The 15,725-nt window shown below is 46.0% G+C and overlaps 1 non-coding gene across 1 annotated transcript; it reads right to left on the minus strand.

Annotated features, from left to right (window-relative positions):
* Positions 1-10,168: 10,168 nt before the first annotated feature.
* On the minus strand, positions 10,169-10,240 carry TRNAC-GCA (transfer RNA cysteine (anticodon GCA)). The gene has a single exon. It is a non-coding gene; the product is annotated as a tRNA-Cys (tRNA).
* Positions 10,241-15,725: the final 5,485 nt, after the last annotated feature.

The following is a 15,725-nucleotide window of genomic DNA, read 5'->3' on the forward strand; positions in this document are numbered from 1 at the left end:
TAGTATTGAGCCATCATTGCATTTCTGTCTGAGTCTTTCTTGGTTATGTAGTACCATACAATTGGATACGATTTTCTACTATTTCATTCAGATTATTCTGAAGTGAGATTGCCCTTCCCCGATAGAGGAGGGTGGTTCTTTGGTCAAGGGTATGGGAATAGCTGTGCCCCTGCTAGACCCTCCAAACAAGCTCTGCATTTGTAGGAGAACGTAGGCCCATCAAGCTTTCAAGACTCCAGGCACATCCAATGAGGCGCTGAATGTGACAGTCTGCCTTTCTTGGGAAAAAAAGAGTTAAGAGTGTTGGCAAGTGGACGATTTTTTCCAGGATTATAGAACAACCCTGGATGAACACGAATATACATCTTGGCCCACTTCTCTGACGATTTCCCTAGGATTGATTCCCAAGAGTGAAGATGTAAGGCTCCGAGGGGCTGGCTGGGTGCTGCGGCTCACAGTCGCCATCAGCAGTCACCGGTCCCCCGGGGTCCTGCGCTCTGCCCTTCACTTCCCAACCCCCATGGTCCTGCCCTTCGCTGGAGTCCTAACCTGGCAGCACCTCAGTGAGGCCATCAGGTATGAGCCTGGCTCCCAGCCCTGCAGCACCAGACCCCTGACTTTGTGATGCAACCTGGTTCGACCTGGCTCTCAGGACCTCCCTAATCAGGCTCTGAGAGATGGATGCATAATAAGCCAGAATGCCCTCGAGGTTACCTGGGAAACCAAATTAGCTATCAGAAGGTTGCTTCCCGAGGCTGCAATCAGAGCAAAGGGGAACTGAATGCTCTCGAGGGTTTCTCAGGCCACGGAAAATTATTATGCATTATTCCTGTTGCAAAGTCCCGTTCCTTCCTTAGAGGCCAGAATACTCACAGTCACCGAACTGGGAGGCGCAGTGTGTCCTCAGGCATCCTTCCTAGATCACTGCACCCTGTCATCCCGCCTCCTGAACATGCCCGAAACTCTCCTCCATCTAGCCTCTCAGCCCTGCGATCTGCTCAGTGTGGATAGATCTTAATCCACAGATTGAGGGATAGAAGATAACTCTACAAAACAACTGGATCTCTATTTTGTGTCCCATCCTACTGAGTGGCAGAAATTTAATGAGTCAACCTCAGGACTCCCCCAGCGCCCCCGCACCCTGTGTCACACCTAAGTCCTGAAAGGGCTTTCCGAGTACCACAGTGCTAGGGGGTGGGGTGGGCACCTGGTGCTCCATGTCGTCTTGACCACACTGTGACCTTCCGATCCCACGCTGGTGCCCACTCTGTCTCCTCCCGGGTTCCCTGGCTCTCCCGGCCACGCCCATGCCGCACCCCACTGCTGGCACAGAGTGGGTGCCGATCTTTACTCCCCGAATCCCCCAGCACCCACACTGTTGGAATTGGAAAGCTGAGTACTGACAATATGCGTTCTACAGGGTCATCCCTTCCCTGTGTTGTTAAAGGCACAAAACCTCCCCGGCTGGATGGCGGAGGGGGGAGAGCATCCTTCGAGGGCAGGAAAGCTTGGTTACCAGCTGTGTTAAGACCCAGCTTCCTAACTGGTCTCTCCGTCTCCCCTCAATGACCCCATTACTCTCCATCCTTCCAAGATGGCTCTTGCAGGGCTCCTCCTAGGACAAGGTACTAAACGCTTTCCATGAATCATTGCGTTTCATCTTCACATTAACCCTATGGGATAGGTATAATTATTATCCCCGATTTACAAATACAGAAACGAAAGCTTAGAGAAATTCAGTAACCCAGATAGTCTAACTCCAGAACTAAAACAGTGACCATATTGCAAGAGTTCTTTCTAAAACACAGATTGAATTGGGTCTCTGCCTGGCAGTGCTAGATAAAACATCAGTCATTCCTTACTGTTTGATTTCCCTCTAGACTATTTGGGAGGTAGGAGCTCATCACCCACTGCTTTGGGCTGTTAGGTTGTGATACCCACTGATTAGGTCAGAGCTCACTTTTAGTGATACCCCAGTCTGAAGAAGTCACTCTGGACCCCCTTCTCATAGACACGCCTCTCATGGGCAGTCCTGCTGACCGCCGGTCCCACGCACTGCCTGCTGACTCTAGTTTCCCCTTCCTGGGGTGATATTATCTTCAAGTTTCAGGGGTATCACCATCCTGAATATAAATAAAAGTGGGGCGTTCTAGAAGCTGGAGGTAAGCATTTCCCCCACTAATCTCTGGGCAAGATGAGCCATGAAGCCAACCCCTGAGGCAGGGGCCCACCTGGCCTAACAGCAGAAGAGCTGGATGCTCTCCCAGGTGTCATACATCTGTCACCTCATCTGTGCTGCTGGTGATGCCGTTGAGGCCGCTAAGGAGCCAGAAACCATAGTGACCGGTTCTGGGAGGGTGCTTCTTCATTTCACCTTGCTTTTTAGCAAAGTTCCTTTTAAAAGTGTCAGCCTATCTCCATGGTGCTAAGAGGAAAGAGGAAAGGAAGTTTTCCCCTGCACACACCAATACACCGTTTATTAATGTAAAATACACAACCAAATCAGAACCAGAAAATGAAAACAGTGCTTTTTATTTGGGGGGGCATAGTTTCCTTCTGTTGTAGATTTTAAAATGTGCCTATGAAAAAGGAATTTTTAAAAACTTTTATTATGGTAAATCTCAAACATATACAATAGTAGTGGTATTTTTCAATTTATCATCCAGTGTATTGGTCAGGGTTCTCCAGAGAAACAGAACCAAATATATATATATATATATATATATATATATATATATATATATATATATATACACACACACATATATATTATATATAACATATATAATTATATCTATAATATATCTATACCTATAGAAAGAGAGAAAGAGAGAGAGATTTATTTTAAGGCATTGGTTCCCATAATTATGGAGGCTGAGAAGTCCCATGATCTGCCACCTGCAAGCTGCAGACCCAGGAAAGCTGGTGCTGTAGGTCCAGTCCTGAAAGTGGAGAGCTGATGGTACAAGTTCTAGCCTGAGGCAGGAGAAGACCAATGTTCCAGCTCAGCGGTGGGGCAAAGCCAATCTTCCCTCCCTCTGCTTTTTGCTCTCTTCAGCCCTCAGTGGGTTGTATGATGCCCACCTGCACTGGGGAGGAGGATCTGCTTTACTTAGATTTTTACTGATTCAAATGCTAATCTCATCTGGAAATACCCTCACAAACACACCCCAAAATCATGTTTAACGAAGTATCTGTACGTCCTATGACCCAGTCAAGTTGACATGTGAAGTTAACCATCACATTTAACACTTTTCAACATGCCCGATCTTGTTAGATCTAGAGGCTTGATCAGATTCACGTTCTGTTTTTTTGGCAAGAAGACATCACCAGAAGTACTGTGTTCCTCCCTTGTATATAAGGATGCTTGCTCATCACGTCTGCTTGGCTCTCTTTTTGTGAAATTAAGGTTAACTGGTGTGTTGAGGTGTTATTAACCTCATTATAAATGCCCCTGTCAAACATTCATTCATCTCATCGTCTTGGCAGGCATTGGTGATACTTGCTTATGCCCATTTCCTCGTTAGGAGTTGCAAATGGTTTTATTCAAATTCTCCACCTTTATTAGCTTGAGCTTCTTTTATAAGGAAGACTTCTCTTTCTCAACTATTTGGTTCTGTTTGGAATATAATTCATATAGAAGACGTAGAACAAATGCTTGATTCTTTCCTTTTATTTACAAGTTTTCAGAATAATAAATTGATGCCTTAGCAACCTCTAAATTTGACAGTGCAGGCTCCAGTAGTCTTTGAGAATTTCCTCGTTTTCTTTATGGTGTGGTATGAACCTGTGTGTGTGTGTGTGTGTGCACACACAAGCAAAATGAAATTGCTAGGCTGAATGGGCTGCCCAGGAGATGCCTTTAAATAGACGTCAAGTCCAGTTGTGGAGAGTGACTTGTAATTGCGTGCAGGGTGGAAGGGGTCAAAGACTTGATACATAGTGCAGGGAGGTGGGCCTTGCCGGAGGATGGTTGGTTGGAGCCTCCCAGGATGGGGAGGGACAGTCGGAGGAGGCTGACCCGCAACAGCACACAGAGTCTTTGGGGAGGACTCCTGCAGAACCAGGAAGGGCCCTGGTGAAGGTTCTGGGCTCGGCCCTGAAGGAGTGGGGCCCTGGGGGAGCTGCTTGCTCAAAATGGCCTGAGCAGACCTTGGCTAGGAGTGGGCCTCCGTGCCCAGCAGCAGACTGCCGAGACGCTGGATGTTGGCAAAACACAGCAGAAGGGGGAGGACGTTCAAACTACCCATGCTGGATTCCCCACCAGTGTTGGTGGGTGAGACCTCATTTAATCTGATTCTTTTAAAATTTTAAATTGCATTTTAAAAAGATAAATACAGAACCCACAGAAGTCAGATGATACAATGTTCAAAAGGTACAAAAAAGTATGCAGTTGGAAGCAACCAAGAAGTCCTTCAGAAGGTGAATGGATAAATGAATCGTGGTACATCAGACAATGGAATATTATTCAACACTAAAAAGAAATGAACTATCAAGCCAAGAAAAGACATGGAGGAACCTTAAATGCATACGACTAAGTAAAAGACGCCAATGTGAAAGGCCACATACTGTATGACATTCTGGAAAAGGCAAAACCATGGAGAGAGTAAAAAGATCAGCGGTTGCCAGGGGTTTGGGGGACAGAGGGAGATATATAGGCAGAGCACAGAGGATTTTTAGGGCAGTGAAAATACTCTGTATGATACTATAATGATGGATACATTTGTCCAAACCCATAGAATGTAGAACACCAAGAGTGAACCCTAATGTAAACAGCGGACTTTGGTGATTATGATGTGTCACTGTATGTTCATCCATTGTAGCCAGTGTACCACTCTGGTGGGGGAGGTTATGCATAGGTGGGGCAGGGGGTATATGGGAAATCTCTGTACCTTCCTCTCAATTTTGCTGAGAACCTGAAACTCTAAAAAAATAAAATCTTAAGAATAAATACATAAATTTACAGAATAAAATGAAGAAAAAAATACGCAGTGAAAATTCTCCCTCTCTCATCTAACAAGACTCTCTGTTAGTATCCCTGGGGAACCCGTGTTACCAGTTTCTCATGTTCTCTTCCACAGATAGTTTGCACATGTCAGTAAGGAATGCACAATCTCTCCCTGACTTTATTTATAAACACAAATGGTAACATAACATACCTATGCTACTTCACGTTGCTTTTTTCATCTAATTTAATTTTGTATAAATAATGGCATTGCTTACCTGGAAGCATTTCTCTTTATAGGATTTAAACCAGCCCTCAGTCCTATGAGGAATGCAGCCCCAAAAGTAAGGCGGTTAGATAATTCCCTGGCAATAACGAGGGAAAGTTTCCACATCCTCATCCTTGCTGGTTACACAGAAGGGGCTGCAATACCAGGAGGCCCAGCAAAGGGAAATATGGGATAATTCCCAGTAAGGGGAAGCTTGGGATAGTTACAGGGGGCACCCAGATTTGAACCAGCAACCTCTTGGTCTGCAGTCAAATGCTCTAGCCCTGAGCTACACCCCCTACTGGAATATCATGTCTCCTCAGAACTTCTCACTTCGGTAGTCACACCAAAGACACCTGTGATAATTTTAAGACCTAATGTTTATTGAGCACTTTTAATGTGCTAGATAAACTGTTCTAAGACTTTCATATACTGTATATAATTTTAAAAATTATTGTGGTAGTGCTATGTCCACCACCACCCTCATCATGGGTGACAGTGACACAGGGGATTGAAGCCAATTGCCCTAAATCACAGAGCCGAAGTGACAGAATCAAGAGTTAAAGGACCACCACTTTATCTTGCCTCGACTCAGCTGCCCTTGAGGGTGGGTCTCAGGGCCTTGCTGCCTCAGGGCCAAGCCTTCACCCCACGCTGTGACCCCAGCAGTCCCTCTCCCCAACCTCCCTGCAAACTCTCCCCCTTTTCTAATGGGTTTGTTAGGGAGGGGACCTACCCCAGTGCCTTGAGAGGACCCACCAGAGGCTTCTGGGAGTCAGATTGCTTGAACTGAAGTTTCCTAAATTTCTGAACGAATTAGGTTTTTTACGAGTAACGCTTTCATATGGCACAGAATTGAAAATGTACGAAACAGCAACTGGAGAAAAAGCAAGGCTCCATTCCATCTAGGTCTCTCAGCCACCACATAACGATTTTACTGGCTTCTTGTTGTGTGTACACCTTTGAAAGGGAACATTTTTTTCTTAGTGCCCCAGGGTTAACTTTATTTTAGTTTATTGTACTGCTTATATCTGTATACAAATGTGTACACAAAACTAGATGTAAATGCTTCATACTTACAGTTTTATACACTATTAAGACAAAGCAATTTTAGAAATCAATGCAAACAAAATCACATACCCAATAACATTCAAGTTAATAGAAATTCAGATGAAATCGTTTTGCTGGAAGAGGCTCTTTGCAATGTGCTTGTGAAGCTGCTCATGCCTGGAGACCCAGCTGTCCCCCAACTCCTCTGCTAACCGTCTCTGCTAACACACCCAGTGACGGCCTCTCTCGGCCCAGATCCATCTCTCATAGGCTGAAATTGTCACCAAAATCAGGGTTGGCTGCTCGCTGCTCAAAAGCCAGTAATCAAGAGGCAAGTGTCAGTAGAAAGGAAAAACGCTTTAATCAGAAAGGCCAGCATTCTGGGGAGAAGGTGGACCCATGGCCCAAGACCCACTCTAAAGATTCTGCTCAGCCATGACAGTTTTTAAAGGGAAAAACGGGGAAGAATTTCAGTGAACCATCGAGGCAGGAGGTCAGGTTCTGCATCCTTCTCCATTGCTTGCAGGCTGGCTGCCTCTCTCTCCAGACGTTATCTTGCCCGTGTGATCTGCCTGCAGGATTGCTAAGGGGGCTGTTGCGGGTAGAGAGCTGGTCATTCCTTAACTACTTAATACTTCCTTCTTACTTCTTTTAATCTAGAAGAAGACTCAACAGGCTACACAACGCATGGTGTGCACTCAGGAGAGCACAAGTCAGGAGTTAGGTTAAATTGCCTAGACATCTCGTTCCTATAATTAGGTTCTTTCAAGGTTGGAGGGGCACAGAAATGGACAAACAGGAAAGGGGCAAAAGAGCTGCTTTCAAAGTCTGCCTCTGTTCTTCTGTCATCACAGTGTTACAGCACGGTGTGGTGACAATGTGGTCATAAACCCGGGCACACGCCAGCACTGGCTCTGGATTATAAGATGGCCCTGCAAGCCAGCCACAGTGTGCCTAGATCTAAACGTTTAAGATTGTTATTAAAGTATGAATAGATTCCTAGGCAAACTCAAGAACCACTGAGAAGCACTGATCTGCTGTCCCCTTCATGCCTGGGCACATTCGGGCTGCCCACAAGGGTCAGGACCAGGCCTCAAAGGTTTTGATTTCTGCTCCAGAATCTAAACCTCAGGCCTCCCCAGGAGCACAGCCGCCCTCCCTTCATTTTCTCCTCCCCTCTGTCCAACCTCTCCACCAGCCAGCGAGAGGAGCCTTTCTGAGGAGCACCCCCATCCCGGGGAACACATGTTGTTGGTAAGCTGAGGAGCTACAAAGTCTTGTTAGGTAGGATCACATAAGTCTGTCCCTGGGGATGGTCTTGCTTTCAGGTCTGTTGTCCCGGCATCCAGTTCATGGTATCAAAGTGAAGCTTTGGAAGTTCATTTTGTCCAAGGCGAAAACACCTGACTTATTGCGAAGGCTGTTAAAAACTCCATTTAAGACTTCAATAGAAGATAGAACTCTTTGTTTTTGCAGTAATAATACAAGAATGCAATTTTTGGAGCACAGCATTGTAATATAAACAATGTTCTTAGCAAGGAAGCCATCAGTAAGTTCTAAGCAAATTAAGGAGAAATGTCGCTGGCACTGTGGTGAACACATAATTCACAAGTGCATCCAAACAGGCTGTGCTATTCTACCAATTCATATAAAAGTTGAATTGGTTTTTTTTTTAAGTTTTTAAAAAACTGAATTACTTTTGTGACACAGCTGATTTAATACAAGAAAATATTTCATGATGGCAGTATGTATAAGAAAGTACAAATAGCTACTGAATAGAATTATTTTGTAGGTCCACCAATATAATCAGTCTCTTAAACACATCTGTCCCCAATACCAGTAAGATTTTAGAAATGTTTGAACCTTTGAAGAACTACTTTGTGAATTAACCTAAGTGTCCTGCAATGGCATTGGTATTAAACTTTTTTTTTTGTAAAAATGTGCACCAAAAATTTTTGCTGTGTTTTGCACAAACCTGTTGGAAATCTTTAATCAAAGTTTTCAACAAATGGTGTGCCCCAAAACTTCAGCTTTTGAAAACTTTAGAGAGTTGCAATAAATGAAAACAAAATTTGCAAACAGGAAGATATTGAAATGTATTCTTGCAAAAGCAAGAGAGAAACTGAACAAATTAAACAATGAAATTTCACGTGGTGTACAAGATTTAATTCTGAATTTCTAAAATTGCATTTGCAATATCTCTAAGGAGTCTTTGGCTGAAGCTCCTCATTTAAATTGGATAATTTACATTCTGTACCTGAAGGGAATGAAATTTTCAAAGCTTATGATTTTGCAGCATCTAAATTTGGTGAAATATTCAAAAGAATCATACTCATTTCAAGAGCTTTGTCTTATAAATATTTTTGTGGAAGAAACGTACTTTGGAAGCAAAAAGAGAATGTGAAAATTTTGTGGCTAAAATGTTTACATATTGCAATACAAAAAAATTACAACTGAGAATACTTTTTTAAAATGCTTTTTGGTTGTTTAAAAAAACCTTTTCTTTTGTTTCCTGGCCACACCACACAACATGCAGGATCTTAGTCCCTTCATCAGGAATCGAACCCACGCCCCCTGCAGGGGAACTACAGTGTCCCAACCACTAGACCACCAGGGAAGTCCCGCAGGATGCCTTTCAATTAGCATACTTTAAGCTTACCAGTTACTTTAGCACCTGGCTCAGAGGTATTTTCATTAAGCATATTTTGGTCTACAGGAAAAAGTCACTTGAAAGTGGTTGTCCAGGGACCTGGGAATCTGTGGGTCTCCTACGCCTCCCCAGAGCCGTCCGCGAACCCCAGTCTTGCTTCTGTCCTATGCGGAGCAGCCCTCATTGCTCCTGGCTGACACCCCTTGTGCTGATGAGAAAGGTGGGGTGATGGCGGTGCTGGGGCCAGAGCCCCGACTTCTTACTCCTCCCTGGGGCTCCTCGCATCTACCACGCTCTGGGGAGCGGCAGGAGCCTCCTGGGGCCCTGACAGCATCCCGCTCCCCCCATTGCCTTGAAAACTGCAAGAAGCCAGTGAGGCTTCCCACACTGCGGACCTCGCCACGATCCACAGGTGGCTGTTCCGGATGGGCAGGTGCCTTAAGAGGAAACTGCAGCCAGATTGCAAAGGCTTAGCCCCCGAACCCCACAAAATGTAAATATCTCATTTATAAATTTTTATACTGATCACATGTTGAAATGAAAATGTTTTGTATACACTGGGTTTAAAAATATGGAAATTAGTTTCACTGATATCTTTTTACTAAAACATTTTTCCAGTTTTAATGAGATATAATTGACATGTAATCTTGTATCACAGGTGTGCAACATAATGATTTGATACATGTATGTGTGGAGGAATGATCGCGACAGTAAGGCTAGTGAACATCCATCGCCTCACATAGTTACCTTTCCCCCCTTTTAAGCTCTACTCTCTCAGCAACTTTCAAATATACAATAAAATAATGTTAACTAGAGTCACCGTGCTGTACACCACATCCCAGGACTTATTTATCTTATACCTGGAAGTTTGTACCTTTTGACCCCCTTCACCCATCTCCCCCTTTTTACTTTAAATATTTAATGTGGCTACTAGCACGTGTAAATTCAGACATGTAGCTTGCATTCTGTTTCTGGGGGCAGTGCTGGTGTAGGCCTTGACCTTAGCAAGGCCAACCTGGCTGGTGGGGCAGAGGGGTTGCCTGTGTCCCCAGAGTGGGGACAATCAATGAAAATCCTGATCTTGCAGGCCTCCTATGAGGATGAAATAACAATGCCAAGACAGGAAGGAATCTCTCTCCAGATGGGAAAGAGTCAGCGGGTGTTGTTCTCAGTGTGGAGGGGTGCTGGAACTACAGGGACCCAAGGAAGGAAGACTGTGGGCCTCAGGCTGGAAATTCCAAAATGTTACATGGACAGGGGGCACCCGGATTCGAACCGGGGACCTCTTGATCTGCAGTCAAATGCTCTACCCCTGAGCTATACCCCCTGACACATCTGACTCTTCTCAACTCACACCTTTATAGCCATGCAGCCACACCCAGGCCCTGCCGGCCTCATAGTCTCTGCCTTGGGTTTTGCTGCCTCTGGTCGCTCCAGACGGGCCTTCCTGCTCAGAACTCCAACCGGTTTTCCTCCCCAGGTTCGGTGGGACGATTGATTTGGTCACAGTCTTCTGCCCACAGCCGGAGGTGGCAGAGGTTCAGGGCCCCTCTTGTTGCCTGGAGAAAACCCAGGCGGCCCGGAGACCTCTCAGCGTGCCAAGCTCCGGTCTGAGCCCGGGCCGCCTCGTTGCGTCTGCTCTCTCTGCCCTTTTCTGGCCTTTGGTCTCGTCCTCCTTCTCCTCATCTTCGCCGCCCCTCTCTCCTCTTCCCACCGCTCTGATGCCTCTCGGGGCTCTGCTCCCCTAACCGCCCAGGCCTCGGCTAGTCCGCCAGCTACATCAAGCAGTGTCCTTTTCAAACTCCTTCCTTGAGAGGTAAACGGAAGACCAGGCCTAGTAAATAAAAGGTGAACCATTTATTTCCAAAAATGAAATAGGTGACGGTAGCTAAGAAAACTGCGAAAGTAACAGAAGCGACACTGGAGGACTTTTCCATTGTAAATATTAGAACATCTACTAAAGCAGCGCAAGGCAGCCAGACCCGGGAAAACACCATAGTAAATGTACCCACATAATAAAAGATCATCACGAGTGCCTCCTGAGCAGTGAGGACGTGCACAGACCTCTGAGAGCGGGCTGTGATTGCTACCCCAGGGGCACAGCGGAGGAACCCGAGGGGGCAGGATGCGAAATGAGCTGTCGGGGCTTTCTTAACCACACACTTAACCACGGCGTTTTACTGCCCCGAGGTAGAGCAGTCACAAATTCAGACGGGAAAGGAAAAGTTATTTACATAAATCAAGCTAGGAGAGTTTAATTGGCCATTTGGGAAAAATAATTAAAGTAGCAACTAAACTTCTTTTTGTATATCAAAATACAGTCCAAGTGGATTAAAGCACTGTGTATAACAAAACCGAACATAAAGTATAAGAGAACATAAATGAATATCTAACTAATTTCTGAACAGCAGGGAAGGCATGGAAGAAATCCGAACAGAAAATATCAGTAGTTATTTAAACATTAAGAGTTTAGGAATATGAACAAAATTGAAAGGTTAATAGCAAGTTGGGATTATAGCAAATTTCCATCATTTACGACAGACAAAATGCTACAAATAAATATCCTTAATATGTAAAGGGTCCACTTAGGCCATCAAGGATGTGCTCAATCTCAGTAAATCAGGGTAAATTTTAGGAAGACCAAAGAAATGCAAATTAAAACATAACATTTTTCACCTATCAAACTAGGAAAAAAATTAAAACAGTAATTATCATATTAGTACTGTAAATTGGGACTGTAAATTGGTACAAGCTTTCTTGAGAGGAAGGGCAGTGTAAAACCAGAGATTATTTTAAATAATTAATTCCCTTTGACTTGGTAGTAATTCCATTTCTTGGAATCCATCCTTAGAAAATGTCTGAAATATGAACAAATGTTGGCTCAAAGATATGTAAGTCCTCTTACTTACTTACATGTAAGTCCTCTCAAGTGTTATTTAAAATATTTAAACATGCCTAATACTAGAGAGGTAGTTAAGGGAAGTATGCTAGATCTCCAGTGATCAAAAACTGCTGGGACTTCCCTGGCGGTCCAGTGATTAGGACTTCGGTCCAGTGATTAGGACTCCTTGGCTTCCATTGCAGGGGGTGTGGGTTCGATCCCTGGTGGGGGAAATAAGATCCTGCAAGCTATTTAAATGTTTCGTATAATTCACAAGAAAATGTGAGTTACATGGTAAGTCATGGTTCTCAATCCTGATCTTATTAGAACCTCCTAGGGAGGTTTAAAAAGGTTTAAAAAACCCTAATGCAGGGAGGAGGGGGGCAGCTCAGTTGAGTGACAAGGACACGTGTCTTTTAAAACCAGGTGAATCTGTGTTAAATGACAGAGAGCATTATTTCAAATGTAAAAATAAAAATTTCCAGTAATGTATTATTTTCATAAACTACTTAGAAATGTAAAAAAAAAATTTTTTTAAGGACCTGGAAAAAGCACCTCTGAATCCAAATCGGGACCTCTTAATTTATAGTCAAATGCCCTCCTCGGGCCACACCCTCAAAAGACCAGTCCCTTCTCGTGGGCCTCCTTCCCCTCCGAGCCACTCCCAAGACTCCATGGGAGTTTCCCTGGCCTTTCAGGAAGCAGACCTACCTGCTGGGATGCCCAGGTCGCTGGACCTGCTGACATCACTGTTCCTCTTGCCAATGCATTTACATTTGTATTGTCTGCTCCATGGCATAAAGAGGAGGACTAAAAACGGGGGGATTAGGGGTGATTTTAAAACTTTCTTCTTCAAACTTTCTATATCTTCCAAATTTTCTGTAATATAATGTATTACTTTCAAAATCAGAAAAAACAATAAATATTACAAATTTAAGCATATTCCCTTCTAGTAATTGCAAGCAATACCATTTACTATGATATAATTAATAAATAATTGCTTTAAGACAAAAAGAACCAGTGGAATAGTCATTTGGGAAATACGCATTATAATTTACATATAACCCACTTAAGCTTTTATAAGGAATAATTATTTCCATTTTTCAGGTGAGGACGCAGCTTCAGAAAGTTTCTAAGACACTCAGTTTCAAGACCACTTGGTCCAAGTTCAGGGCTGTTACAATACCACACTTCTTCCATCCTTTTGTGGTAAAGGTTGGGTAACTGAAAGAACGTGAGGGTTAATCACCCTCTGTAATCCCCTCTGGGGATCTGTAAGAGTTACCACCACATCTGCCACATCCCCTCCATGTTAGGCTGGGTGTCAATCTAAGATACTGATAATGGCTCCAATATGTTGAGTGTTTACTACTTTGGAGGCATTTCATGTACCTCCTCTCATTTAATCTTCCCTTTGAGGTAGGTACAATTATTATCTCCTATGAAGTAGCTCCGATTATCCCCATTTTGTAGATGAAGAAATGGAGCTTGGAAGGGTTAACTTTCATTCAGTCATTCTACAAACACTTAGGAAGCACCCACTGTGTTCCAGGTTCTAGCCTGGCACTGAGGGCTCAGCAGTGACCAGGCAAACGAGGTCCTTGCCTTCACGGAGCTTATATTCTGAGAGGTTAGGGGGACAGACAGGAAAACAAACAAATGAACAAGATCATCACAGATACTGAAAATACTGTAGGAAAATAAAGCAGGTAGATGTGATGGAAGACGACGGGGGTGAGATGGGGTCGTCAGGGAAGTGACAATCGGAGCTGAAGTCTGAATGGTAAGAAGCCAGTGTGTAAAAATTTGGATGCAGAGCATTCCGGGCTGTGGGTAGAGACCGCCAAGGCCTTAAGGAGGGAGCTGGCTCGGCAGGATGGATGCAGGAGCGTGAACAGTGCAAAGGGACAGCACAGGACAGAGTTGTGAGCAGAGGTCAGAGGTGGGGCAGGGGCAGCTTATAGAGGGCCTTGAAAGTCATGGTCAGGGGAGGGGTGGAGCCTGCACCGACCGCAGGTCTGTCTCCCCCGTGTCCCGGGGCCACCGCCTCGGAGGCCTTCCTGGTGGGCCCTGCGGTGGGCTTGGTACAGGGCCTGTCCCCACTGGCCTGTCCTACTGAGACAGGCTTCCGCAGTCAGTCTATAAGCCTCTGTGGCCACGCGTTTAGGTTTGTTATTGCTCACCCAGGCGGCCTGGTTCCTGCCCTCACGGGGGTGACCTTCCAGAGGAGGCACACGTGAGACTGACACACTGTGACTCAGGCACTTCCTCAGATACCATTGGGATGGGTGTCGTGAGCCTGTTAAACAAGGCAGGGTGACCCTCATCTGCGGGGTTCGGGAGAGCTTCTTGGAGGCAGTGACATTTCCACAACACCTTGCAGGAGGAGGGGACGTGAGGTGGAGATGGGTGGCCCGGGAGGACACGGCAGGGGGTGGAGGCTGAGCCAGGAGAGTGGAGAGAAGGCCAGGGCCCCCGAGTCAGGGGAGACAGCCTCTTGTGGGTTGGACAGCGTCCGCTCAAATCCATGTCCTTTCAGGAATCTCAGATGTGGCATTATCTGGAAGTAGGGTCATTGCAGATAGTTAAATTAGGATGAGGTGATTCAGAATTAGGGTGCGTCCTTCATCTAATATGACTATTGTCCTTAGAGGAAGAGAAGAGACATAGAGATAGAAACACAAGGAAAACACCACGTGAGGATGGAGGCAGACACTGGAGTGATGCGTCCACAAGCGAAGGGACACAGAGGATTGCCGGCAACAGAGCGAGGCGTGCAACAGGGTCTCCAGTAAGAGCCAACCCTAACGCCACCTTGATTGTGGACTTTTTTAGCCAATAAACTTCTGCTATGTGAAGCCACCCAGTTTGTGGTACTTCGTTACGCAGCCCTAGGAAACTAATACACTGCCCAAGATAGGGCTGGAGAGGCAGGCAGGGCCCAGTGGGCCCTGATGGGATTTTGGATTTTACCCAAAGAGCAAAAGAGGACCCGCATTTTCAAAGGATCCCTCTGGCTGCCCAATGTTCCGGAAGCGTTGACATCCACTGAGAGTCAGTCCCACAGTATGACCCAGGGCACTGTCGCAAAGCTACTGCCTGCCTGGTCATCACTCACACGGAACCACATGTTGCCCCTTAAATGCCAGGTGATTCTCAACCCCTCCCCCTCCCCACAAGAGACCACCTTCCCAGTTGGCAGCTCTGCCTGCTGGTACCCTACCTACGTCCCACAGAGAACAAGGTAAGCTGGTGGCCCTTCTGGAAAATGGTTTGGCAACAGGCATCAAACAGCCTTAAAAAAAAAAAAAAGGCCCATACCCTTTGACAGGGCAATTCCAACTCTTGGAAATAACTAGACATATCTGAAAATGTATCAAGAAACAAACAACAGGTCGAGCCCATCGTCAGGGCGCTTCTCAAGGTCCGCCTCCGCGTGGTGTTAAGTACATCTGCCACTAGCTTAACCGACTCGAGCAGGAGAAAGGTGGGTGAAATGAAGTGCCACGCGGGAAAGCGTTTGCACCCCTAAAGCTCGGGTCAATTCCAGGGGCCACCCCTTCCTTCTCGGTCCCCGCGGCTCGCTGGGATTTCCCTTTTACTCTTCTCCTCGGAGCGGCTTTGGGCCTTAGGGGTGGGGCCCGTCTCGGCGCTCCCGCTCTCCGCAGAGCCCCGAGGTCCCCTCTGCACCCACGGGTTCCCGGCACCAGGATCTGCACAAAGAACGCGCCCGCGACGGGTCGGGGGACGCGGCCGGCCAGGCGTGCGAGAAAACAAGAAAACCAGAGCGGCTTCGGCCCCAGAGGGATGGTCTCGAGGCGTGCAAGGACGGCGCCGGGCGGCCCGCTCGGCAGAGAGGCCTCGCGCGCCTTGCAGAGGCGCCCGCGCCGCAGAACCCCAGCTTCGGGCACAGCCCCTTCCTGGGCGCGCG

The sequence above is a fragment of the Eschrichtius robustus genome, chromosome 8, assembly GCF_028021215.1.
Source record: "Eschrichtius robustus isolate mEscRob2 chromosome 8, mEscRob2.pri, whole genome shotgun sequence".
NCBI classification, from domain to species: Eukaryota; Metazoa; Chordata; class Mammalia; order Artiodactyla; family Eschrichtiidae; genus Eschrichtius; species Eschrichtius robustus.